Genomic DNA, 26,244 nt, shown 5'->3' with positions numbered 1-26,244 from the left:
AAATCTGTTGCATTTCTATACACTAAAGATAAACTATCAGAAAGAGAAATTTTTAAAAAAATCCCATTTATAATCATGTCAAAAGAATAAAACACCTAGGAATAAATCTAACTAAGGAGGTAAAAGACCTGTACTTGGAAAACTATGAAAGACACTGATGAAAGAAATTGAAGACGACACAAACAGTAGGAAAGATATATTGGGCTCATGGACTGGAAGAATTAATATTGTTAAAATGAGCATACATCAAGGTAATCTATAGATTCAATGAAATACCTATCAAAATACAAAAGGCATTTTTTACAGAACTAGAACAAATAATTATTAAAATTTGTATGGAAAAACAAAAGAACCCAAATAGTCAAAACAATCTTGAGAAAGAAGAACAAAACTGGAGGTGTCTTGCTTCTTGATATCAAACTATCTTACAAGCTACAGTAATCAAAACAGTATGGTACTGGCACAAAAACAGACACATAAATCAAGGGAACAGAATAAAGAGCCCAGAAATGAACCCACACTTATCACAATAACCAAGATACAGAAGCAACCTAAGTGCCCATCAATAGATGAATGAATAAAAAAGAAGTGATATATATATATGAATATTACTCAGTTATAATAAAGAATGAAATCTTGACAACTGCAACAACATGGATGGACCCAGAGGGTATTATGCTAAGTGAAATAAGTCAGACAGAGAAAGAGAAATACTGTATGATTTCACTTATATGTGGAATCTAAAAAAAAAAAAAAAAATGAACAAACATAACAAAACAGAAACAGAGTCACAGATACATAGAACAAAGAGGTGGTTGCCAGAGGTGGGGGGGGGGAGGGAGAGAGAAATAAGTGAGGGAGCTTAAGAGGTACAAATTTTCAGTTACAAAATAAATGAGTCACGGGTATGAGATATACAGTGTAGGGAATATAGTCAATAATTGTGTAATACCTTTGTATGGTGACAGATGGTAACTAGACTTACCATGGTGATCATTTTGAAATATAGAAATGTCAAATTACTACGTTGTATATCAGGAACTACCACAGTGTTGTAGGTCAATTATACTTCAAAAACAAACACACACAAAAAAAAACTCATAGAAAAGAGATCAGATTTGGTTACCAGGGGTGAGGGGCTGGGTGGAGGGGGACTTGGAGGAAGGTGGTCAAAGACTTCCAGTTATAAAATACATAAGTACCAGGGATGTGATGTACAACATGACCAATGTAATAAACACTGCTGTACCTTATATATAAAAGCTGTGAAGAGAGTAAACCCTAAGAGCTCTCATCATAAAGAAAAAATATTTTGTTTTCTATTTCTTTAATTCGATATTTATATGCGATGACAGATGTTCACTAAACTTTCTATGGTAATCATTTTTTTACAAATTAAAGCAAATATATTCTTACCTAACATAACTGTCAAAAGGCAGGTATGTTTTGTGAAGAGTTTGCATCCCCACCAGCCAAAGTGGAAAGACTTTGTAATACATGGGGCATTAAGTGGAAACTCCAGGAGGATAAGACATTAGTAGTGGGACTAAACTAACCCCACACTAAACTCTGCTTGTTTTCACCTTAAGAAAATCTTAAAAACAAGCCTCAGGGGATTTTGCGTCCAGGAAGAAGGAGTAGACGTACTTTTCCCTATTTCTTCTCTAAGCACAACTAAAACCTTGAACTTTATATATAAAACAAACATAAGAGAACTCTTTAAAGTGAAGAAAAGAAAGCAAACCATCTAGGGACATTGGGCCACAAAGCCTGAGATCTTAAGGAGCTCCCTGAGTTTTCATGTTTCTTTGCAAATATCCCAGACTCAGAGCTGAAGAAGACAGCAACAGAGAAATGCCAGCAGGTGCAGAGAGAAAGAGACCCCCAAATACACTAATGATGAAAAATCTGAAAGAGAAATTAAGGAAACACTCCCATTTACCATTGCAACAAAAATAATAAAATACCTAGGAATAAACCTACCTAAGGAGACAAAAGACCTGTATGCAGAAAACTATAAGACACTGATGAAAGAAATTAAAGACGATACAAACAGATGGAGAGATATACTGTGTTCTTGGATTGCAAGAATCAACATTGTGAAAATGACTATACTACCCAAAGCAATCTACAGATTCAGTGTGATCCCTATCAAACTACCGATGGCATTTTTCACAGAACTAGAACAAAAAATTTCACAATTTGTATGGAAACACAAAAGACCCCAAACAGCAAAAGCAATCTTGAGAACGAAAAATGGAGCTGGGGGAATCAGGCTCCCAGACTTCAGACTATACTACAAAGCTAGAGTAATGAAGACAGTATGGTACTGGCATAAAAACAGAAATATAGGTCAATGGAACAGGATAGAAAGCCCAGAGATAAACCCACGCACATATGGTCACCTTATATTTGACAAAGGAAGCAAAAATATACAATGGAGAAAAGACAGTCTCTTCAATAAGTGGTGCTGGGAAAACTGGACAGCTACATGTAAAAGAATGAAATTAGAACACTCCCTAACACCATACACAAAAATAAACTCAAAATGGATTAAAGACCTAAATGTAAGGCCAGACACTATCAAACTCTTAGAGGAAAACATAGGCAGAACACTCTATGGCATAAATCACAGCAAGATCCTTTTGACCCACCTCCTAGAGAAATGGAAATAAAAACAAAAATAAACAAATGAGACCTTAAAAGCTTCTGCACAACAAAGGAAAACATAAACAAGACGAAAAGACAACCCTCAGAATGGGAGAAATTATTTGCGAATGAAGCAACTGACAAAGGATTAATCTCCAAAATTTACAAGCAGCTCATGCAGCTCAGTCTCAAAACAACAAACAACCCAATCCAAAAATGGGCAGAAGACCTAAATAAACATTTCTCCAAAGAAGATATACAGATTGCCAACAAACACATGAAAGGATGCTCAACATCACTAATCATCAGAGAAATGCAAATCAAAACTACCATGAGGTATCACCTCACACTGGTCAGAATGACCATCATCAAAAAATCTACAAACAATAAATGCTGGAGAGGGTGTGGAGAAAAGGGAACCCTCTTGCACTGTTGGTGGGAATGTAAATTGATACAGCCACTATGGAAAACAGTGTGGAGGTTCCTTAAAAAACTAAAAATAGAACTACCATACGACCCAGCAATCCCACTACTGGGCATATACCCTGAGAAAACCATAATTCAAAAAGAGTTATGTACCACAATGTTCATTGAAGCTCTATTTACAATAGCCAGGACATGGAAGCAACCTAAGTGTCCATCGACAGATGAATGGATAAAGAAGATGTGGCACATATATACAGTGGAATATTACTCAGCCATAAAAAGAAACAAAATTGAGTTATTTGTAGTGAGGTGGATGGACCTGTCTGTCTGGCAGAGTCTGTCATACAGACTGAAGTAAGCCAGAAAGAGAGGAACAAATACTGTAGGCTAACACATATATAGAGAATCTAAAAAAAAAAAATGGTTCTGATGAACCTAGGGGCAGGACAGGAATAAAGATGCAGATGTAGAGAGAGAATGGACTTGAGGACATGGGGAGGGGGAAGGGTAAACTGGGACGAAGTGAGAGAGTGGCACGGACATATATGCACTACCAAATGTAAAATAGATAGCTAGTGGGAAGCAGTTGCATAGCACAGAGAGATCAGCTCAGTGTTTTGTGACCACCTAGAGAGGTGGGGTAGGGAGGGTGGGAGGGAGATGCAAGAGGGAGGAGATATGGGAATGTATGTATATGTATAGCTGATTCACTTTGTTATAAAGCAGAAACTAGCACACCATTGTAAAGCAATTATATTCCAATAAAGATGTTTAAAAGAAAAAGAGAAAGAGACCCCTCAAAAGTCTCCTCTCTCTAGTAAGAGGTCCAGGAAAGAGACAGTCTAGAAAGAGAGAAAACTTTTGCATACTGCCTGCTCTATTCCAGCCAAATACCACAGAAATAATTGTGGTCTCACACCCACTCATGTCAGCAAAAAAACCAGCTGTGAGACTGAGACCTCCACCCTTGCCTGGCTGTAGTCAGGCACCCACATGTCCTTCCTGAGGTAGGGTTGGAAAGGAAAAGAGGGAGCCAAGACTCTCATCCCACCAGCCCTTTGTATCCGAGGCTCTGCATCTGTGGATTCAACCAATTTGAGATCGTGTAGTATGGTAGTATTTATTGAAAAAAAGCCAGTCTATACATGGACATATGCAGTTAAAATCCATGTTGTTCAAGGGTCAACCGTATATGACATTCTGGAAAAGAGAAAACTATGAAGACAAGAAGACTGGTAGTTGTTGGTAAGGGTGTGAGGGAATGAATAGGCACAGCTCGGAGGGCTTTTAGGGCAGTGAAAATACTCTGTATGATATTGAAATGATGTATAGATGTCCTTATGCATTTGTCTAACTATAGAATGTACAACACCAAGATGAACACTAAAGTAAACCCCGGACTTTGGGTGATTATTATGCCTCAAGGTAGGTTCATCATTGGTAAAAAAATGTACCAGTCTGGTGAGTGTTGTTGATAATGGGGGAGACTATACGTTGTGGGAACAGTGGATATATGGGAAATTTCTGCACCTTTCTCTAAATTTTGTTGTGAATCTAAAACTGCTCTAAAAAATAGTCTTTTAAATAAATGAAATGAGAAGTTTTCTGTCTTTCTACTTAACTTCAAGATTTCCTGTGGCTACAGAAATCAAGACTGTGTGGTATTGGTGGAGCCACAGATAAATGGAACACAATACAGAACCCAGAAATAGCCTCACAACTGATTTTTGAGAAAGATGCAAAAGCAAATCAATGACGGAAGGATAGCCTTTTCAGCAAATGGTATGGAACAATTCAACAACCATGTATTAAAAAAAAAAGAACCGAGAACTAAACTTCACATCTTACACAAAAATAACTCAAAGCAGATCACGGAATTAAATGTAAAATGTAAAACAATAAAAATTTTAGAAAAAAACATAGGGGAAAATCTTCAGAATCTCAGGGTAGGCAAAGAGTTCTTAGACTTGTCTCCAAAAATATAATCTATAAAAGAAGAGACTGATAATTTTGACTTGATTGTAATTAAAAACTTTTGCTCTGCAAAAGACTGTTAAAAAATGAAAAGACAAGCTACAGAGAGGGATAAAATATTTGAAAATCACATAGTCAACAAAGGACTGCTTTCTAGAATGTATAAACAAATCTCAAAAGTCAACAGTAAAGAAATAAACAATCTAATTAGAAGATGTATAAAAGACATAAAAAGACATCTCACTGTAGAAGACATACAGATGGCAAATAAAAACATGCAAAGCTATTCAACATTATTATCTGTTAGTGAAGTGCAAGATAAAACCACTCATCAGAATGGCTAGAACTTTTTAAAAAATGACAACATCAGTACTGGCATGGATGTGGAGAAACTGGATCATTCATATGTTGCTGGTAGCAATGGAAAGTGGTATAGCCACTCTGGAAAAGTCTGGAAGTTTCTTAAAAAACTAAACATGCAACTACCATATACCCAGCAATTGCATTCCCAGGCATTAATCCCCGAAAAAAAAAAAAATGAAAACTTAAGTTCACTTAAAACCTGTACACAAATGTTCATAACAGCTCTATTTGTAATAGCCCAAATCTGGAAACAATCCAGATGCTCTTCAATGGGTTAAATAAACCGTGGCACATCCTCACCATGAAATACTACTCAACGGTAAAAAAGAACAAACTGTGAATAGATGTCCCAACCTAGATACTTCTCCAGAAAGTTATGCTAAGTGAAAAGAGCCAATTCCAAAAAGTTATTTACTGTATGATTTCATTTACATAACATTTTGAAACGACAAAACTATATAAATGAAGGACAGATTAGTAGTTGTCTGGGGTAAGAAAGGGGGCATGGTTGAGAGTGAAATGGGTGTTCCATGAAAGGCCACACAACATGGTGATGGAACGGTCTATATCCTACTGTACTGATATTAATATTATGATTGTGATACTGTATTGTGGTTTTGCAAGATGTTACCTTTGGGAGAAACTGGGTATAGAACACATGAAATCCCTTTGTACTGTTTCTTGTTGCAAGTTAAGCTACAATTATTACAAAATAAAAAAGTTTAGTTAAAAAAATAAATTGGAAATAAAATTTAAGGAACATTTGGAATAAATTTAAATAAAAGATTAAAGAAATAAAATACAGAACTAGCTTGCATTATATAAAACTCTAGTAAATATCACACCTGAATATACAAAGATATATGCATGCATTTACAATGTCACTAAATAAAATATAACATATGGTTGCAGTCAAAAAAAGAAACAGCAAGTCTCAAAATGATACCAACTGACACCAACTAACTTAATGGCATGCAAAAACAAAAATCGATCACTCTTAAACACACATTCAAACACTAAACAACATGACATTTACAATATACAGCCTCTATTAAAAATGTACCAGGCTTGCAAAAAAGCATAATTTTTTCCAAAACCAAAAGAAAAAAAAATAGAGACAAACACCGACATGACAGATATGAATGAACTAGCAGACTAACAATTTAAAAAGCTAATATGATTTTATTCCAAGTGCTCGCAAAGATAGAGGAAAGCATGACTGTGATGAGAAGGGAAATGACTTAAGACGAAAAAAAAAAAAAAAGGACCCAAATGAGACTTTCAGAAATAAAAAAATTGTAAATAAAAATAAAAGCACAGGATTAAGAGCAGATTAGATGCTGCATACGAAAAGATAACTGAGTTTTTTTAAATAGCAGTAGAAATTATCCACAATAAATGATGATGTAAGCAGAGCAGTAGAAGGAGAGGAAAGAAAAAGAACAGAAAATATTTTTGTAGAAATATAGACAGAGACTTTTTATTAATCAAATTGCATGACAACTATAAATCTACAGATCCTAAAAGCTTAACAAAGCCACGCAAAATAAATGAAAAGGGATAACATTCAAAGTCAAAAATTTCTGAAAATTAGCCATAAGAGAAAATCTTTAAAAAACAAGATAAAATGATACAATAAATTAAAAGGTGCGAAGATAATAAATATGCAGACATCTCACCAGAGACTATGCAAGCTAGAAGACCGTGGAGAGATACATTTAAAATACTGAAAAGTCATCACCCTAAAATTCTTTATCCAGCAAAAAGAGCATTTCAAAACCGAAATAAAGACATTTTTGAGATAAAATACGAGATAATTCACTACCATCACAACTGCTCTATAAGAAATTTTAAAAGTGTTTCTTCAAAAAGAAGGAAAATAATATCAGATGAAAATTTAGACCTATAAGATGGAAAGAAGAGTGCTGAGAACAGTAACCATGTGAATTGGTATAGAAATACATTTTAATCAATTGACTGTCTTAAAACATAATTGTTTAAAGCAATAATAATAACCATGGTGATAATGATGATGCATTGTGAGGTTTATGGCATCAGTAGAAGTAACAATTATGAAAATAAGGTCACGAGGGAAAAGAAAATGTTGTTGGAAGTATACTGTAGTAAGATTCTTACACTAAAACTGAAACAGTAAAATATTATTTGAATATGGAGTATGATAAATTAAAATTGTATCAACTCTAGAACAAGTAATAGAAAATAAAAGAGAAACAAGTATTAATCCAGTAGTATAGATAAAATGGAATCATAAGAAAATTTAATGAATCCACAAAAGGCAGCAAGCAAACAAAAGGCAGTAAAGAACATATAGAAAATAGGTAGCAAATAGCAAGAGAGTAGATTTAATCTCAAACATATCCATTAATACAGTAAACATAGATGGACAAAACTAATTCAAGGCAGAGACTGTCAGATGGGATTAAAAGAAAAAAAACAAGACTCAACTACATTCTATCTGTAATCTAAGTTAACTATAAAAACAAAGGCAGATTAAAAGTAAAAGGGGAAAAAAAACATTGGAAATGCAAACACTAATCAAAAGAAACATGGAGTTGCTATGTTAACATCAAACTAGCATTTCAAAATAAAGATTATTACAAGAGATAGTTTGGGACATACTATAATAATAAGTAGCCTACAGAAATAATTGTAAACACATATTTAAAATGTTTCAATGTGTATGGAAAAAAACCTTATAGAACTGGAAGGAGAAATAGACAAATTCATAATTATAGTTGGAGATTTCAGCAACTCCTCAGTAATTGGTAGAGCAATTAAATGAAAATCAATAAGCATACAGAAGACCTGATCAAAACTACCAACCAAACTAACCTAATTGATATTCACAGACCACTCCATCCAACAACGTGCTCTTGAAGGGCTTATGGAATATTTAAAAGATAGATCATACGATGAGGTATAAAGTAAGTCTTGATGATTTTAAGAGAATTGAAATCATACAAAATAACTTCTCCGACCACCATGGAATTAAACTACAAATCAGTAACAGATATCTGGAATATCCTCAAATATTTGGAAATCATATTACACTCTTACAAATAACCCAGGCGTCCAAGAAGAAATTAGAGAGAAATTAGGAAATACTTTGAACTGAATGAAAATTCAAAACCAACATATTAAAATTTCTGGATTGCAGCTTACTGCTAAAGCAATGCTTAATGAAAACTTTACAGCATTAAATGCTTATATTAGAAAAGAAGAATGGTCTTAAGTAAAATAAATGGCTAGTTGCCCAGCTCTTGCGTTTAGGATTACCTGGTAAACAGACCTGTCATTGTTTTGATGCAAACCCAAAAGTGTTTGTTAGGTTTCTTTGACAGTGAGGTGTTTCCTATAAATGCAGGCTGATTTCAGCTTGGATTTATGAAGTGAGCCAGGCCACTGGGGTGGTCACCACTTTGTGGATCCCGATAGATGGATTAACTGTAACCGTGTGTAAGTATGTGGGCCTTTTTCCTTGTGCTTTTCATCTTCCCTCTGGGTGTCACATTTGCTTTCCAAGCAGGAGGCAGGAAGAAAACAAAAGTGGAAAACAATCAGGGTAGCACTGCATCAGGAAAGCAAAAGCTTTTCCAGAACTCTCAGCTTATATCTCACTGGCCAGAACCCCATCACATGCTTCGCTTGCAGAAAAAGAGTCCGTGTGAGCGTTTTCATCTGCAAACATCACCCCCGTCCCCAGCAAAGAAAACTGAGGTTCAGCCGACAAGGCAGAAGAGAGAATGAGAGTTGGGAGACTCAATAACACTGTCTGTCACAGTTGTTCATTTCTGGTTTTTATACCCTTGTCCTCAGATAATATCCAAACTATTTCTACTTTTCACCTGTTCATTTATTTGATATATCAAATAAAATGAGCTAAGAAAGATAAGTTAAAGGTAATAGAAATACCTATCCTATTGTGTTTTCATCTGTTTCTTTTCTTAAAATTTATTTATTGAGGTATAGTTGGTTTACAATGTTATATAAGTTTCAGGTGTACAACACGATGATTCACAATTTATTTATTTATTTATTTATTATTTTTGGCTGTGTTGGGTCTTCGTTTCTGTGCGAGGGCTTTCTCTAGTTGCGGTGAGTGGGGGCCACTCTTCATCGCGGTGCGCGGGCCTCTCACTGTTGCGGCCTCTCTTGTTGCGGAGCACAGGCTCCAGACGCGCAGGCTCAGTAGTTGTGGCTCACGGGTCCGGTTGCTCCACGGCATGTGGGATCTTCCCAGACCAGGGCTCGAACCCGTGTCCCCTGCATTGGCAGGCAGATTCTCAACCACTGCGCCACCAGGGAAGCCCCACAATTTTTAAAGATTATACTCCATTTATAAAATATTGGCTATATTCTCTGTGCTGTACAATATATCCTTGTAACTTTTTTATTTTATACAGGGAGTTTGGATCTCTTAATCCCATACGCCTACCCTGCCCCTCCCTCCTTCCCTCTCCCCACTAGTAACCACTAGTTTACTCCCCATATCAGTGAGTCTGTTTTCTTAATATTCACTGGTTTGCTGTATTCTCAGATTCCACATATAAGCGATATTATACAGTATTTGTCTTTCTCTGTTTGACTTATTTCACTAAGCGTAATATCCTCCTGGAGGGTCCCTCCATGTTGCTGCAAAAGGCAAAATTTCATTCTTGTTACAGCTGTAGTCTATTGTGTGTCTATATATATCACATCTTCTTTATCCATTCATCTGTTTTTTTGACTCCAATCTTTATTTTAATTTTTATTTTTTAACTGAAATATAGCTAGTTTACAATATTGTGTTAGTTTCAGTTGATCCAGTTTTATATATATATATATATATATATATATATATATATATATACACATACATATATATATTTTTCTTTTATTCTTCTCCCTTATAGGTTATTATAAGATATTAAATATAGTTTCCTATAAAATACAGTAAATCTTTGTTGTTTATCTGTTTTATATATGGTAGTATGTATCTGTTAACCCCCTATTCCTAATTTATCCCTCCCATCCCCTTCCCCTTTGGTAACCATAAATTTGTTTCCTATGTCTATGAGTCTGTTTCTGTTTTACAAATAAGTTCATTTGTGTTATTTTTTAGATTTCACATCTAAGTAATATTACATAATATTTGTCTTCGTTTCTTTCTTATTTCCTGTTTCTGTGAGGTTTTTTTCTTCACTCTTGGTGGATTAACATCCAGGATAGATCTTCACTGTGGATTGTTATCTTTATTGTTATACAGTGGTTATCTTTAATAGTTTTTGCTTTTTGTTAAAACTCGCTAGACATTAGTTGCACAGTTCTGCCTCATTTTTATTTTATTCCTTGGTACCTCACCGCCTCTTCTGTTAAAGTTATCCTTTCTATGTCTCTTTGTTTGGATATATTCCTTAAATATCATCCTCTCCTCTTCTCACGCAAACTCAGTGTTTTGTTAGTTTATCATTAAAATATTTTATAAAATTTGCATTCTGTTTTCTAATCACACGCCCCACAGTTATTCAACTTCGTGTCCCCTTTCAGTCAGTTCAATGCTACCAACAGGCTTTTCCCTCTTTCTCCCCCTCCCTTACTTCCCTCCCTCCTCCTTCCCTTTCTCTCCTTCTTCCTCCCCCTCCTCCCTCTCCTCCTCCTCCTGATTCATCTTAGAACCCTAGTCATCTGTTTGCCCACAGCTTATTCTCTCATAGGTCTGTTTTTTGTTTTGTTTTGGGGTTGTTTTTTTTTAAGGATTACTGGTGTCTATATACCTTGAGTTCTTGGGTGCTTGAGAAGAACTGTCTTGACTTTATACTTGAGTAACAGCTAAGTTGCATATAAACATCTTGGGTCACAATTTTATCACTAAGAACTCTGTAAACATTGCTCCGCTGACTTTCACTTTTGCATGCTATGAAAATGTCCGGGGTCACCTTGCCTTTTTCCCCAGAGAGAGAACTTGATTTTTCCCTGTGTGCCACAGAATTATCTCCATTCACTTTAGCAAATCACGTTAGAGTGGTTTTATTCTAAATTTGTTTTTCCTGGAATGTGGTGCTCTCTCTCAAGCTCTGTATTTCAATCTTTTTCTTTCTTTAATTTTCCCAAATTTTAAAACTCACTTAAAATGTTTGTCTTACATTTTCTCCCTTCTCTTTTCCAGGTGCAGTTATGATTATATGACCTGTCTTCACTACCAGTGATTCCTTCTAGAACCCTTTGTAATTGGTTTCTTTTCTGTTTCATCTTGGTCATTCTCTCAAACAGACTTTTTACATCCCAGATGTGTCTTTAGCCATATATAGTTTTTTGTTTCTGTAATAAGAGTCTCATTTCCATAGTGATTTTGATTTTCTCAGTTTTCTAATCTCTACTCTGAGCCCCTGTAGGTCTCCTTGGAGTTTTACTCTAAGAAAGGTCATCTTTTCATTAACACCGTTGACTCCGTGGAGAACCAGTTGTTTATACTTTTCTTTCGCTGTGCAGCATTTTTTTCTGGTATGTGTTCTCTATGAGACTTTTACTTTTCATGTTCTAACTTTCCATTCCTGGTTGGAGTCAATCTGGAAAGGTTGTACCTTATTTGATGACAAGTGTTCAGTGAATCACGTATTTGCAGGATAGTGTTGGAGGTGGCAGAGGATTGAGCTTGAGTAGCTGGAGGTCTGAACTGTGAAGTTGTTTCAGCTTTCTTCTCCTGAGCCCTCCAAGACCAGTGGGTAGCATTTCCCACCTAGCCTTCTACACAGTCACCTGCTTCTTTCAAAGGCGCGATCACTGTAAAGTTCCTCATTCACTTCTAACTCCCCTCCCATTTCATCAAAACACACAGGGAGGTAGAAGTCCCCCAAATGCCACCAAGCGATACAAATCTTGTCCAACGGAGTTTTCTACCTGCTTTGGAGAATTCACCCCTCCGTCCACAGTGCTCCTGGTTTGTGGAGCTGGACTACCTCCCGCAGGGTCCTTCTTTGTCCTGAATCTGACTCAGTCATTGGTACTTACATCCTTAAAGAGTATTTAATGCTGCGGGGAAACGTTTTGGGGCAAAACAGCAAAGGATTAAAAGGATGCAAAAAAATCACTGAATTAGAAATGGACAGAAATTATCAAAATAGTAATGATGGTTATTATTTCTGAATAGCAGAATTATGAATGTCTGTCATTTTTTATATTTTTAAATTTCCCACAAAAGCTACATAATTATTTGCATAACCAGAAAAAGGTAATGCATTGAAAAAGGAGTGCAGCCGCTTGGCGTTCGCAAGTTCTACATATTTTTACCAAATCCACATGAATATTTTTATCAGATCCTGGCCTAGGTTCCTCTGTAGCTCTTGAGTGGACATGTTCCACTCCCTCGGTCCCTGATCTATCAAATGGGCTTGAGGCTGAAAACAGATTAGCATTGATCCCTCCCACAAGCCATGAAAGGGGAATAGAAAATGTCTTGAACTTGCTGAGGGGCAAAGAGCCTATCACCATTATGAGAACCATTTCTGACCATCTTAGATACACTGTTCATCCCTAGCTTATCCTCTGCCTTTGGCTGAGTTACACCTCTGAAATGAATTTTCCTTGTAAAACAGAAGCACTGCAGATGGATGTAGAAATCGTCTAGCGAACAGACCTCACAGCTGGTGGCTCCAGGACAGTCGCTTCTCAAGGCTTTGAGTCCAGATCCCTCCTTGTTTGTCTCACCTTTCCCAGGAGAGCTGAGTGCAAAGGGGTGTGGCCCTCACTAACTCAGAAACACGAACAAGATGCTGAGAATGGGACAGCTGATAGAGAAAGGGCCAGAGACAGAGGCTGAGAAATGAAAGCAACACTTGTGATTAGAGTCCCTTCAAAAGTAAGGCTTCATACAGTTTCTGTATCATAAGAAAACATAAATATAGCAGCTGGCAGAAACTGGGCAATTGGTGAACTAAATTGAATGTTGAAGGATTTTAAGTGCCCTAAAATGCCACTGTCTTGATACAAACACACACATGTGCACTTGCATACCATTTACAGAAAAACAGGTTTTTGCTCAATATAAGGAAGACTTTAACACATAGAGATTCTGTAAATGATATGGACCGGCTGATGATGGAGAAAGTCGAATGAGATGACTTACAGACACCTTTGCTGCTCAGAGTTGAGTCTGTGCTGTGTTAATTCTTCACAGTAAATTCTGTCTTGACTCACCCGTGCGATAAGATCTCTTTAAAAGTTATATTCAATCATTTTAACTCCAATAAACCCAACCCAATCACATATTGCCCTTCAACAAGCCACCAAATCACTGAGCATGGCCAAAGGCAAAGATCATCTCTACATCATCTCTAGAGATTTTTTAGAAGCCCTCACTGGAAACAAAGAAGAGTCTGAAAAATGTTTAGAGGATTGTGGATGGCCAAGATTCCCACTGTTGGATCACTTTCTGGATTTTTTGTGCAAAATTTCAAGTATTAAAATGAGAACCACTGTTTATGGATAGAAAAAAACTTTCAACAGGCACCTCATGTCATTAGATTAATTTGCTATGCACCTCGGGCAATTCTATTCGTGGCAAAGCTATTCTTCCAGACCTGTCCCCAAGCAGGGCCTATAATTAAGGAAGCCTACATCCCCACAGACACAACCTCTGCAGGCTGGAAGGCAGAACCCATTACGTTTGCCCCAGGCACCTCTGACTCTGTGCCTGAACAAGGCAAGTGTGTGCTCTGAACATTAACACAGCCAGAGAGAAAACATCCCACAGGGCGAATCAATACCCAGCAAAGGATAATGGGATTCCTGTTCAGGCAGCTGTGTCCTGCCCCCTCCCATTAGCACCTGTCAGCAGAGCAGGCAGGGCTGGTCCACGGGCAACTCGCCTTACAGCTCAACCCTCGGGATGATCATTAGCACCAGCCGACGCCGAGGCACCCCACGCGGCCAAATAGTGTCCTTTTCTCCTTAAATGCAGACAAACAATGCCTTCTCTTCTAACAGCTGGCACAGACCTTGTTAATCTTTCTTGTTTCACTTCTGTTTTTCCCTTTGTGCAGTGTGTAAGGAGAGGCTGCGGGAAGGTAGAAATTAGGTTATTCATGTTAATTTCAGGACATGTTCTACTCAGGGGCTGAGAACCCATCTAAGCTGGCATGAGTCACTTAGAGGTAATCACGGGATGAAAATAATGCTCCACTGATTTTGTCAGCTGGTGAATGATCAGTATCTACCCTTTGGAGCTTTTTTATAACCATTTGCTGAAAAGAGGACTGAACAATCCCACGTGGCTAAAAATCTCTCTGTCCCTCTCCCCTCTCTTTCTGCCCCTCCCTTTCTTTTTTTCCTTCCTCCTTTCCTTCCTTCCTCCCTCCCTTCCTTCCTTTTTTCCTTCCTTCCTTCCTCTCTCTCTCCCTTTCTTCCTCATCCTCCTTTTATTCCAAAGTAGGAATGGATAGCCATTGAAGGGAACACTTCTGATCACAGACAGAGTTAAATGTGTTCTGTGACCTAGAACTAGAGGCCAGAGCCGGCCGGGTACTGCTCATTTGCCCTTACAGGTGAAGCTGCTTTAGAAATGCCTGTATGGTAAAGGGCCAGAAATGTTAACATCTTGCAGAAATGCATAATGAACTGAGATTTTTACCCAGACATTTTATATTCTACCCAGGAGAATTGGGAAGGTACTATTCGGCAGAGTCCATTCAATATTTTCATTTTTGTCTTTTCTGACAGACTGGATTTTCCTCTTAGCAATACGTGTACATGGACTTAAAATTCTGCCATATTCTCTCTTAAGACAATTCAAGTCGTTTAGTAATCAGGAGGAAAAAAGCAAAATTTCAGAATGTATTACATAATAATTATTTAATCACTCTCTCCCTCATGTATTCACTCATTCAATCATTCACAAATATTTGTTGGGCACCTACTAAATGCCAGATGCTTGCACACAAATGATCTCACTGTTAGTTGGGGGAATCTACTTGGGGAAGGAAAGAGAAGATAGGTATTTTCACCAAATCTGGTCATTTCTAAAGAACTCTGGAAACCAGAGACCAAAAATTCTCAAATCTTCTACTGACAATGTAGATTAGCTCCAGAACCAATACCTCTTCACAATGAAAGGTTCTGCCTCTGGAGCATAGAGAAAAAATTTCTTTCTCTCTCTCATCAGAAAAGTAATGCACATTAATTCTAGAAAGTATAAATAAGAAAAATAAAAAAAATTATATACCTATGATCACCATCCAGAACGTTTCGTAATTATCTTTCACGTGTGTGTGTATATGTGTGTTTTCTCTTATACCCTGAATCATCTGAGATTGCTGATATCAAACCATTTGACATACAAAATGGCAATGTGATATGGCTCAACCTAATGCTGTAGATAGATTTAAGGAAATGGGATCATAGCATCCATACTGTTTATATCCTGATTTTTAAACTTTAATTGTGTAGCATACTCTCCTTTTTCTGACATTAAACATGTTAATAGTTTGAAAGTAAACAAGCTAAATAATTTCCAATGGCTCACCATTTTCCATTTTATGGATATAAGATAAATGGTCAATCATAGCAGACTATTAAAATGTTTTTGTGCATTTTAACATTGTTACGAAAAACATCCATATCTCAAGTTTCTTCCAGTTATGTCATTGATACTTTGAAGTTAACTGTGAAAGATGTACTCTCCAACCTCCAACAGAATAACAAACGCGAGCACTTAGAATTTTGTAGATTAAGCTCAATTTTTGAATAATGCTGATAAATCAAGGACTGTTAGTATGTACATTTGACACTGATCTCCCACAAAATTAGTTTTTGTAATCAACAGCTTGTCCTGTCCAAATATTTACCTGCCACCATCACTAAGATACATGCTGCCATCTATTTGTTGAAACAGTCTTCCTGATTTAATAATGTCCTCCACTCTGGGATACCTACACTGCTACAGACTCACCAGGCTGTGTTCTCTGACCCCTGCCAACACCACTGAACAGGTAAGTTCAAATACTCACCCCTCAGCTATCTGGAAAGAGTAGCTGAGATACTCAGCTACTTGAGATATGGACCCTTATGGATAAGACTAGAAAAAGGAGGTGGCACCACACAAAGACAAAAAAAAAAAAGAGGAAAACACTCATGTAGAAAACATTTCTGAGATCATTAATTTGAAAGTCTGAAACAGATCAAATGCTTCTGTTTCATTAAGGCAAAAGCTTCAGCGGGGTACAGTGCGGGAAATTCTGTACACCGAATGCATCTCAACCTTCCCCAGGAAATCTTACATGGAGATGAATCACCAGCTTTCCATCTGCTTTGCCATATTTCACCAAGTACATGATGGAAACAACTTAGAAAACCCCCGCAAGTGTCACATCAGCTCTCAACCAGCCCTATCCATTTTGAAAATGGTGGAAATGGGAACTCCAATGGTAGATTTCACAGCCTTACCATGATATGTTCTTAAATGGTTACAAATAAAACATGAAATTCTTTTAAGCAATTTCAATTCCCAAAAACTATAGAGAATGAAAATGCTGAAAAATGGTTTTGCCTCAGATAGCTCTCCAGGTTCAAATTTGAATTGAAAAGTATTTAGTTGCTGAGTTATATTCACCCTATACATCCTTAGACATGGAGGGATTTTAGCCAAATAGCCTGAAACTTCTTTTTTTTTCAATTCTTAAACTTTTTATTTTGAAATAATTTCAGATTTACAGAAAAGTTTCTAGAATAGTACAAAGAATCCTCTATACCCTTCAGACTCATCAAATGTTAACATTTTAGCACATTTGCTTTATTTATTTATCTATCCCTAAATAGATACATTTAGTTTATCTATTTAATGTATATTTCCTAAAAACAAGGACATTCTCTTTTGTAACTATAATATAAGTATCATAATCAGGAAATTAATACTGATACAATACTAAATGGCCTTATTCTTTGCCAATTATACTGGTAACATTCATTATAAGCAAAGAAAATCTAGGACCATGAGTTACATTCAGTTGTCATGTCTCAATTCTTCTTTATTCTGGAACAATTCCTCAGTAGTTCTTTGTCCTTTATGATCTTGACATTTTTGAAGAGTCCTTTTTTTTTTTTTTTTTTCCTGTAGCAGATGTAGCCCCACATTTTCTTACCCTCTGAAAGTAGCACTACAGATTTTCCATGTCTGGACAACATATATTTCTTCTGAGGCTCCTTTTGGTACCCTTTCAATGTCTCGTCCAGAAGTGGGAGGAAGAGACTCAGCCTTCTGTAAATAAAAGGCAGCAATTAAGAGACAATTACAATGATCTGCACATTGATAATATTTGCATTTGAAATTGCAAACTTACAAGTATTATTTCCCTTATTTTTGTTAGGAAGAAAACTGGGGCACAACCCCCCCCCCCCCAAGGTAGTGAGTTAGCTGCAAAGTCAGTAGTAGAAGCAGTAAGTCCTGGGTCTTCTTTTCCAGCTCCCCGGAGTCACGGAGCACAGAGAATGCATCGTTGGGGCTGACCTGCTGGCAGGACAGCACTTACATAAACCACTGCGAGCACATGGAAATCATTGCTGGTCCTGGAAAAAGTCTTTTGTTGTCCGTGAGATGATTGATCACATGTTCACAGCTGGAGATTAAACAGACCCAAAGATGTAGCAGTCACCACCTTTTGCCATTATTCCAAAAGTGTAATAAACGGGGGTTACCAGAAACCACTCCTCCTCCACAAGCCCAGCTGCTTCTCCTACCCGCCCCCTACTGAATGCTCAACACTAATTGTATTTTAAAATGTCAAATGCTATTTATTTTGACATTTAAAAACAATGTTTTCTGAGAGTCAAAACTGTATTTTTAAAGATGAACAATACTGATAGTAAATTTATAGCTTTGAAGTCAACGTATATTTCTCCCTCTGCTCGTGGGTTTGGAAGTCTTCTGCAGAAACAAGAAGTAACATTGGTCTTCTGAGATGATGTTTCAATACACTAACCAAAAGTTAAACTAGCATGCCTGTGGAAACCCTCTTTACTTCTATGCGACCATACAAATACACACAGTCACATGCACATCATAGAAAATCAATGCATGCTGAATGCATTTTCTGTTTTTCAAACAATATTTCAAATTAAACATAAAGTGCTTGCTCCATAGGACTGTTTAGTCTGTTGGGACAAATTGGGATGGCTGCTTGTTTTGTTAATAAAGTTTTATTGGCACCCAGCCACACCTATTCATGTATAGATTTTCTCCGGACTGCCTTCATGCTACAACAGCAGAGTCGAGTAGTCAAGACAGAGACCCTACAAAGCTGAAAATTTACTATCTGATCCTTTAGAGAAACATTTTGACAATCTCTGATTTACTCTGAAATAGGTTAGCCACAGAACACCCTAGAACATTATGAGAAGACAGTAAATAGTCACCCATTTACAGTAGATGCAGGAGAGGTGACCTGATCAAAAATACCTATTCTGATTATGGCTGTCATCCATGGTATCTACTCACCTACCTCTGTGACCATTAAATTGTTCACTAGGTGAGGACCCATCACTACGGCTTCCTTACTAATGCAAGTACAGTCTTGGAGCTGGGGGTAAAAGGCAGCAGACAGGGGTCATCTGATCTAATCCTGTGTGCTATTAAGAAGTCACATCCACAGAAGCCATGTGATATAGTCATGGAAGCTCTGCTAGAGCAACACCTGCATCCCATCCCATCCCTGGATAATTCTACCTGTTAGTGGGCAGGAACCTGCTTCCCTGGCCCTTCCACCCTCATAGCAACCTGGCAGATATTGGAGAACTGACTGCATGACTTCTTGGAAAAGCACTCCAGCCCCACGACCTCTCTCCTTCAGGCTGAGTAACCATACACCTTCATCTGTGGCTCACTGGTCACCGTCTTGACATGGCACACTCCTACCCACTTCTTCCAGCCACAGTCTAAGTTGCCTTTCCTGCGGTGCCGGAGCTTCTCTCTTTCTTCTGCTTATTTTTCATTGTCATGAAAGTACAGTCAAGCCTTCCCCCAGTGTGAATGTAACAAAGGAGGAGGAACTCAAGACACTAAAGCAAGTTACTTTGCTGTTGTGACCTTAAGTCATCGCACTTCCTCATAGCCACATCTCATTTTGACCCCAATCTCACTCACTAATGAAGGGTGGGTTTTACAGCTCCATGCAATCAGCACTGGGCTAGGACTCCAAGGACTGAAGGTCTAGTGCAGTATCTGCAACTCTCTGGGCTTTATAAGCTCAGAGAAATTGTCCAATCTATGTGGGTCACTGTTTCTTGATCTATAATATTTCCTCATCAAGAATGGACAGTAGTTATTCCCCTTTCCAAGGTTAAACAGCACTTTGAGAATCCAACAGAGTCGTCAGTCCCTTTCCCTGGAAAAAAAAAGGGATATAAATATCCTATGGATTGAGACATCAGGGGGATAAAAGGCAGGTGGGTCTCAGATCATTAAAATCATCCTGCATATTTTAGCCAGCGGCTTGCATTTCGTCCTGAAAGCAATGCACTCCTAATTAAAGCTTTTTAAACAAGGCAGTGGCATTATCAGATTTTTGCTTTAAGAAATTGGAAGGTTATCCACATTGTAGAGAATGACCTGTGAAGGTAGGTGGAGGTGTTATGTGGGTCAGAGGTCAGGGAGGGGGAGCGGAGGGTGGAGAAGGTGAGAGTAAGATGCTGCTTGTTGGGACCATTGCTCCTCAAGGTGTGGCCCCTGGGCCAGCGACAGTAGCAGCACCTCAGACCTGGTGAGAAGTCCAGAGTCCCCATCACAGACCCTCGAAATCAGAGTCCAGACTTGAACAAGATCGCACGTTGAGAAAAAGAGCCCTGAGCTACCTCTTAGTTAACAGACCTTAGAGGTGCTAAGGGCAGAACCAAAATTATGGCAATACAAATGAAAAGAAAAATAAATTTGAGAGTTATATGTAAGGCAAGATTGACCAAATTTGATAACACTGGATAAGAGAAATGCAACAGAGGAAAGATCAAGGAAATATGCATGATTCTGGCTAAGAGTAAGGGGCAGGAGGTCCTGCCACTTGCTGAAATAGGGAATACAAGGAGAGGAGCAATTCTGAAGACGTTATCTAATTCCCCTTGTGGCACCGTAACTCGAAGTGCATATGCAATTTGCTGGGGTCGTGTCCAGTGGGCAATTAAATATCAGTTTAGTGCTCAGAACATATGGCCTGGATGAAAGTGCAGATTTGGAAGTCAAGGTACAGAGGTGGCACTTGAAGCTGGAGAAGATGATACCGACACCCTGAAAGAAGATAAAAGTGAGAGGATACCATGAAAGAAGAAAAGGAAAAAGAAGAGAAAAGAAGATATGAGTACAAATCCTAAGATAGTCACCAATCAAGGTGAAAATTAAAGAGAAAAAAAGAGAAGGTTGAGTCACTCAAGGAGAATCCTATCGGCGGGGCAGAGACTGACCTCCAGCATCCATTTTTCATGCCCCCTGGGGTTAGCTCAGCTGTGGCCACTCAGTCACTGCTGCTAATGCTTCCAAGGTCAAGTGAGATGAGGACTGAAAGTCTCCCAGTTTAGGGACTATCTAGGTACCTTAATAAGGGCAGGTACGACGAGGCGGCCACACAGTGAACTGAAGTGAGTGGAAGGTGAGAAAGAGATGTTCAGTTTAGAAAGATTCTCCAGGTTTTTGCAAAAAAGGAAATGAGAGAGGAGGGTTCTACCTTGAGGAGGAGGCTTGTTAAAAGGAGAATTTTGTTTTGTTTCATTTCGTTTAAGGATCGTATATACTTGACGTGTACACAGGCTGAGAGGAAGGAGTCACAGAAAAACAGGAGGTGAGAGTCAGAGGAGATGGAGCAGATATCAGTGGCAGAGCCAGAATGTAGAGCAGGTGCGGGGGCTGACGGGAACAGGTGGGGGACTCACCTTGAACAAGGGTTACCTGGTGGCTACACAGATTCAAGGTACCAAGGCTCATGAACCATAAGGCAAGTAATGGGCTGGAGAAGCAGTCTCCAGGGGAGCCGAGGTACTCACATCCCTTTGGCCAACAAGGAATTGATCGAAAATGACATTTAGTGTCCAGGTGTCTGAATGGCGTTCCAGACAATCCCTGCCTTTCCTTCTGTTCTGCTTCCCGGGACATCAGTCTCAAGCCATCAAGGGCACCTGAAAAACCTGAACGGTCTTTCAAGACGTCCTGTACATATTTGCAAAAAATCCCATTTGTCTTCTAATTAGACTTTAGCTCTTTAGCTTATAAACCTGTCCAGTGTTTGCATACCTGTATTTAGACAAGATGTAGAGAAAGCATCATGTTTCATAAAAGGTGAAAAGCCTGGAAACCAAGAGAACAATTAAACTGTCAGGGGAAGAAGTACTTTTGGGGGTTGACACCGACTCCCTGTTTACAATGGAGCTCATTCAGGAAAGCTTCAATGACTCGTACAGAAAACAAAATCAAGAAATTACTTTGTCAGAATGTGCAAATTGAATCTCCAGGGATTTGGGGAGTGGGGCTACAGGAGCAGTTCTGTAATTACAAGTCACGCAGAGGTATTTCGTTCTTGGCAGTGATGAGATTGTGCAAATTGAAAAGTATGTAGTGACAGTTGGTGGCAGAAATCCTAGACAAAACGAAGCCTGCCAGGTACCAATCCATGCATGGCAACATCAGCACAAATGCATGGATAACTCACATTTCCCCCACAATGTAATACTGGTTCTACAATATGTGATTTTCAAGATTTCATGCTTAGAGCTGAAGTCACACATGGTCTCAGGTGACACCAGCCACTCTTGTGCTGTTCCTTCCTCTCCAGTCAAAGATCCAAGACATGAAGAATAATAAAAAATTGGGGAAGTTAAAACATCATTGGGTTTTTTTTAAGAGTCATACAGAGAGTTAAACTCTTCTGGCTTTGAAATTAACAATGAGAAATAAAACCAAAACAAACAAACAGAAAAAGGTAGCACATTATACATCCTATTAGCAACAGACATTGACTGAGCCCTTATTCCAAGTAAAGGAAAGGGGTTGTGTGAATCCATGCATGATTCCTTCTTTCTTGTATTTAACAGATATTTACCAGGTACTGTGTTAGCTAACTGCTAGGCTTATAGATTTCTGCCTTCATTTTCACATAGTATGTGTGTGTGTCTGTGTGTGTTTGTGTGTCTGTGTGTGTATCTAAATTTCCCCCTTTGATAAGGACAGTAACAAAGTATCACAAACTGGGTAACTTGAAGAAGTAATTTATTCTTCTGGAGGCTGGAAGCCTGAGATCATGACGTTGGTTCCTTCTGAAGGTGTTCGGGAGTCTTTTCAGGACTCTCCCCTAGCTTCTGGTGGTTTGCTGGCAGTTTGGGGGTTCCTTGGCTTACAGATCTCTGCCTTCATCTTCACATACTGTTCTTCCTGTGTGTGTGTCTGTATCCAAATGTTCCCTTTTTATAAGGACACCAGTCATATTGGATTAGGGCTCACCCTTATGACCTCATCTTAACTTGGTTCCCTCTGTAAAAACCCTATCTCCAAATAAGGTCACATTCCAGGTACTGGGGTTTAGGACTCAAACATAACTTTTTGGGGAGTAGAGGGACACAATTCAACCCCTAACAGGCACTTACGCTGACCTTAGCACTACACTGGGTACCAGGTGGATAACGGTGAACAAAACACTGTCCTCCTCCTCACGGAGCTTAGAATTAGGACAAAAAGACGGATGTTGAACAAGCACTTAAATAATTACCCAAATAATTACCTAATTACAGTTGTGGTAAGGTCTGTGAAGGGTTATGTGAAAATGTATAATGGAGGGATGAAGACAATCTAGGGGATGGGGCAGCTTCCCCCAGGACATGATGCTGAGGGAGAGAGTGGCGTGGCCACGGTGGGGTGAGTGTCTCAGGCAGAGGCCGGCGGGTGGAGGGGGTGGATCTTGGCAAGCTGAAGGACAGGGAGGTGGTGGCTCCTATGTCTCAGTGATACAGTCGTGAAACGAGAAGAAGAAGTCCCCATTTCTCACCGACTGCTCCCTTATCTCCCCACAGCCTACTGTTCCCCAGGTTACTCACTCCCACTCCCTTCCTCCCTCCCTTTCTAACATTTAGTAGTGTTTAGTTTTGTGTTTTCTTATTTTTCAGGAACACATTCATGAACTATCCAAAGCCAATGACCTGTCTCTACAGGTAGTGTGTTCCCCTTGCCGGGTCCCTGGGTACCCGGCATGGGGAGCAAACCCTGATAATTCCCAGCCACTAGGCTGAATTGGGTGCTTCTTCCCTATGTTCCAGCATCCTCTAGGGCACCGTCATTAAAAGCCCAGATTCTGGATTCAGACCGCCTGGGTTGGGATCCTGCCTCTGCTTTCTGTGAACAGTAGAGTTACGTGCTTCCTCAGCTGTAAGGCAAGGATGCTGAGAGTTCACGACTCTGGGTGCCACCTCATAATTCGTTGTAAGGATCAAATGAGTACATCCATGGACAGCACAGAACAGTTCCTGGCATATACTAAACACACAATAAACATTGGATATTTAACCTGCACTTAAGTGACTGCTTTGCATGTTTCTTCCACCGGATTTTAAATTTCTTAAGGACCATTTTACTCAGTGACTAACAAATTTAGTATATACACAGTAAATACTTGTTGAATGAAGGAATGAATGAATGGTATACAGGCTGTGCCTGAAATACAATAGATTTCATTTCTTCCTCAAGTGAGAGATGGCTCAAGTGAAAAGACAAAGACTCTTTCTACTTTAAGAATCTATTCTTTAAAGATTTACATTATTTACATTATATTAATTTATGGAATTACAACTAGAAAAATAATCTACCCCGTAAATGGATAGGCCACAGTTACTGAAAAAAGACTTTGTGCCTATTTTATTTAAAGTGTCTTAAGATAATAATTATAGGTTCATACTTTCTTAAGAAAATAGCATGACCACAAAAAGTCAAGGGACATTCTGAAAGCTCCCTTCTGAGAAGGCCCCTGGAACAGTCAGACTGGCTCTAGGTTCGTTCAGCCAGGTTTATTAAGTACTAGGTCATCCCACACAATGTGTTAAGTGTGATGTAGGATAAACGTCTTCAGGAGGCAGCAGTGATACATCACTGTGCATTGAGCACCAGACCTTGCACCATCTCATTTAATCTTCGTATAATCACCAGAGGTATATTTTATCCTCACACTCTGGGGAGTAGAAAGATGTAGAAGCTGGTTCAAAGCCAAATTCCTCTCCAGAGCCCTTTCTTCAAATTGCCATTCTGGTTTTATCCTGGAGGTGTACTGTTCAACATCTATTTCAAATTTGGTATATAATAGGTTTATTTCAATACCATGCAATAAAACCCCTCCTTTGCTTTGCCTCAAAGCTGGGGCAGATATTGAGGAAGGGGAAAATGTAAACTAAGCTTGGTACTTGGTGGCCTCCAGTGGCTCAGGAATATTGCACCAGGAATAAGAGGAAAGAAAATTGGAACTCAGCCACTAGGAAGTAGTGGAGAGCCAGTCATGCTGGAGGGCGGGGAATGTGGGCAAGCACGACTGTCCCTCAGATGGATCTGCACTAGCTGCACCCTGTGCAGTTCATAGTGGTCCTGCATATACCCAAATAATCTTCACAGATGTCACTGAACCAACTCATTACATCTGCAAGATGCTCCCCATTCAGGAATCAGCAAAGGTAAGTGACTAGGACTAGAGAAGAAGTGTTGAGAACCTTGATTTATTCAGGAGAGTAACTGAAAGTAATGAGCAACCTATGTGCTTCAGTATAGGCAACCAGAGGTGCACAGCTGAGATATACACCCATGGTGGTGTTTTTAAATGTCTTCCAGCTGAACTTGATATTGTAAAATTCACAGAATCCTCTCTAAATACGCCAGAAAATGAACAGTAGATTGCAAAACTCCTTTTTAAATAATCTAATGTGCCAGAATTCTACCCTAGAATAAATGTGGTTGAATGAAACTACAGCCCATCTGACTGATCCAGGGACCTTCTCACAAGGGGGCTTTCAGAATGTCTCTTGGCTTCTTATGGTCATGCTATTTTTAAAAAATATGTACCTATAATTATCTAAATTTTAGAACTGAAATATACAATAACTGAAATAAATACCTCAATGAATGAGCTCAACAGCAAAATAGAGGGGAAAGAGGAAAGATAGTGTGAACTTGAGGACAAAATATAATAAATTACCCAATTTGAACAACTGAGAGAAAATAAATGGAAAAAAAAGAAAAAAAAAAAAGCAAAAACAATGAACAGAGCCTCAGGGACCTGTGGCCTATAACAAAGATCCAATATTCACATCATCAGAATCTCAGAAACATAGGGCAGGGTTGACAAGGTACTTAAAGAAATAATGACTTGAAGATATAATAAAATTCTCAAATTTGGCAAAAGAGATAAACATACAGATTCAAAAAAACTGAGCAAACCTCAAACAGAATAACCACCCCCTGCAAATACACATCATAGTCAAGTTCTCAAAACTAAAGACAAAGAAAAAGCTCTCAAATTCAGAGAGAGAAAAACACTTCATCTACAAGGGCAAACAATTTGAATGGCAGTGGAATTCTGATCAGAAACCATGGAGGCCAGAAAGAAGTGGCATAACAGTCTTCAAATGATGAAAGAAAGGAACTGTCAACACAGAATTCTTTATTTGGCAAAAATTTCCTTCAGGAAATAAGGAGAAATCAAGATATTCTCAGAGGAAGGAAACTAAGAGAATTTGTAACCAACAGACCTACACTGAAAGAAGGGCCGAGAAGTTTCTCTGAACAAAAAGATAGATAGATAGATTTTATATATATATATATATATATATATGTTTAGACCT

Source organism: Balaenoptera borealis, assembly GCF_965194805.1.
Source record: "Balaenoptera borealis genome assembly, chromosome: 15".
NCBI classification, from domain to species: domain Eukaryota; kingdom Metazoa; phylum Chordata; class Mammalia; order Artiodactyla; family Balaenopteridae; genus Balaenoptera; species Balaenoptera borealis.
This window is presented reverse-complemented; position numbering follows the sequence as displayed.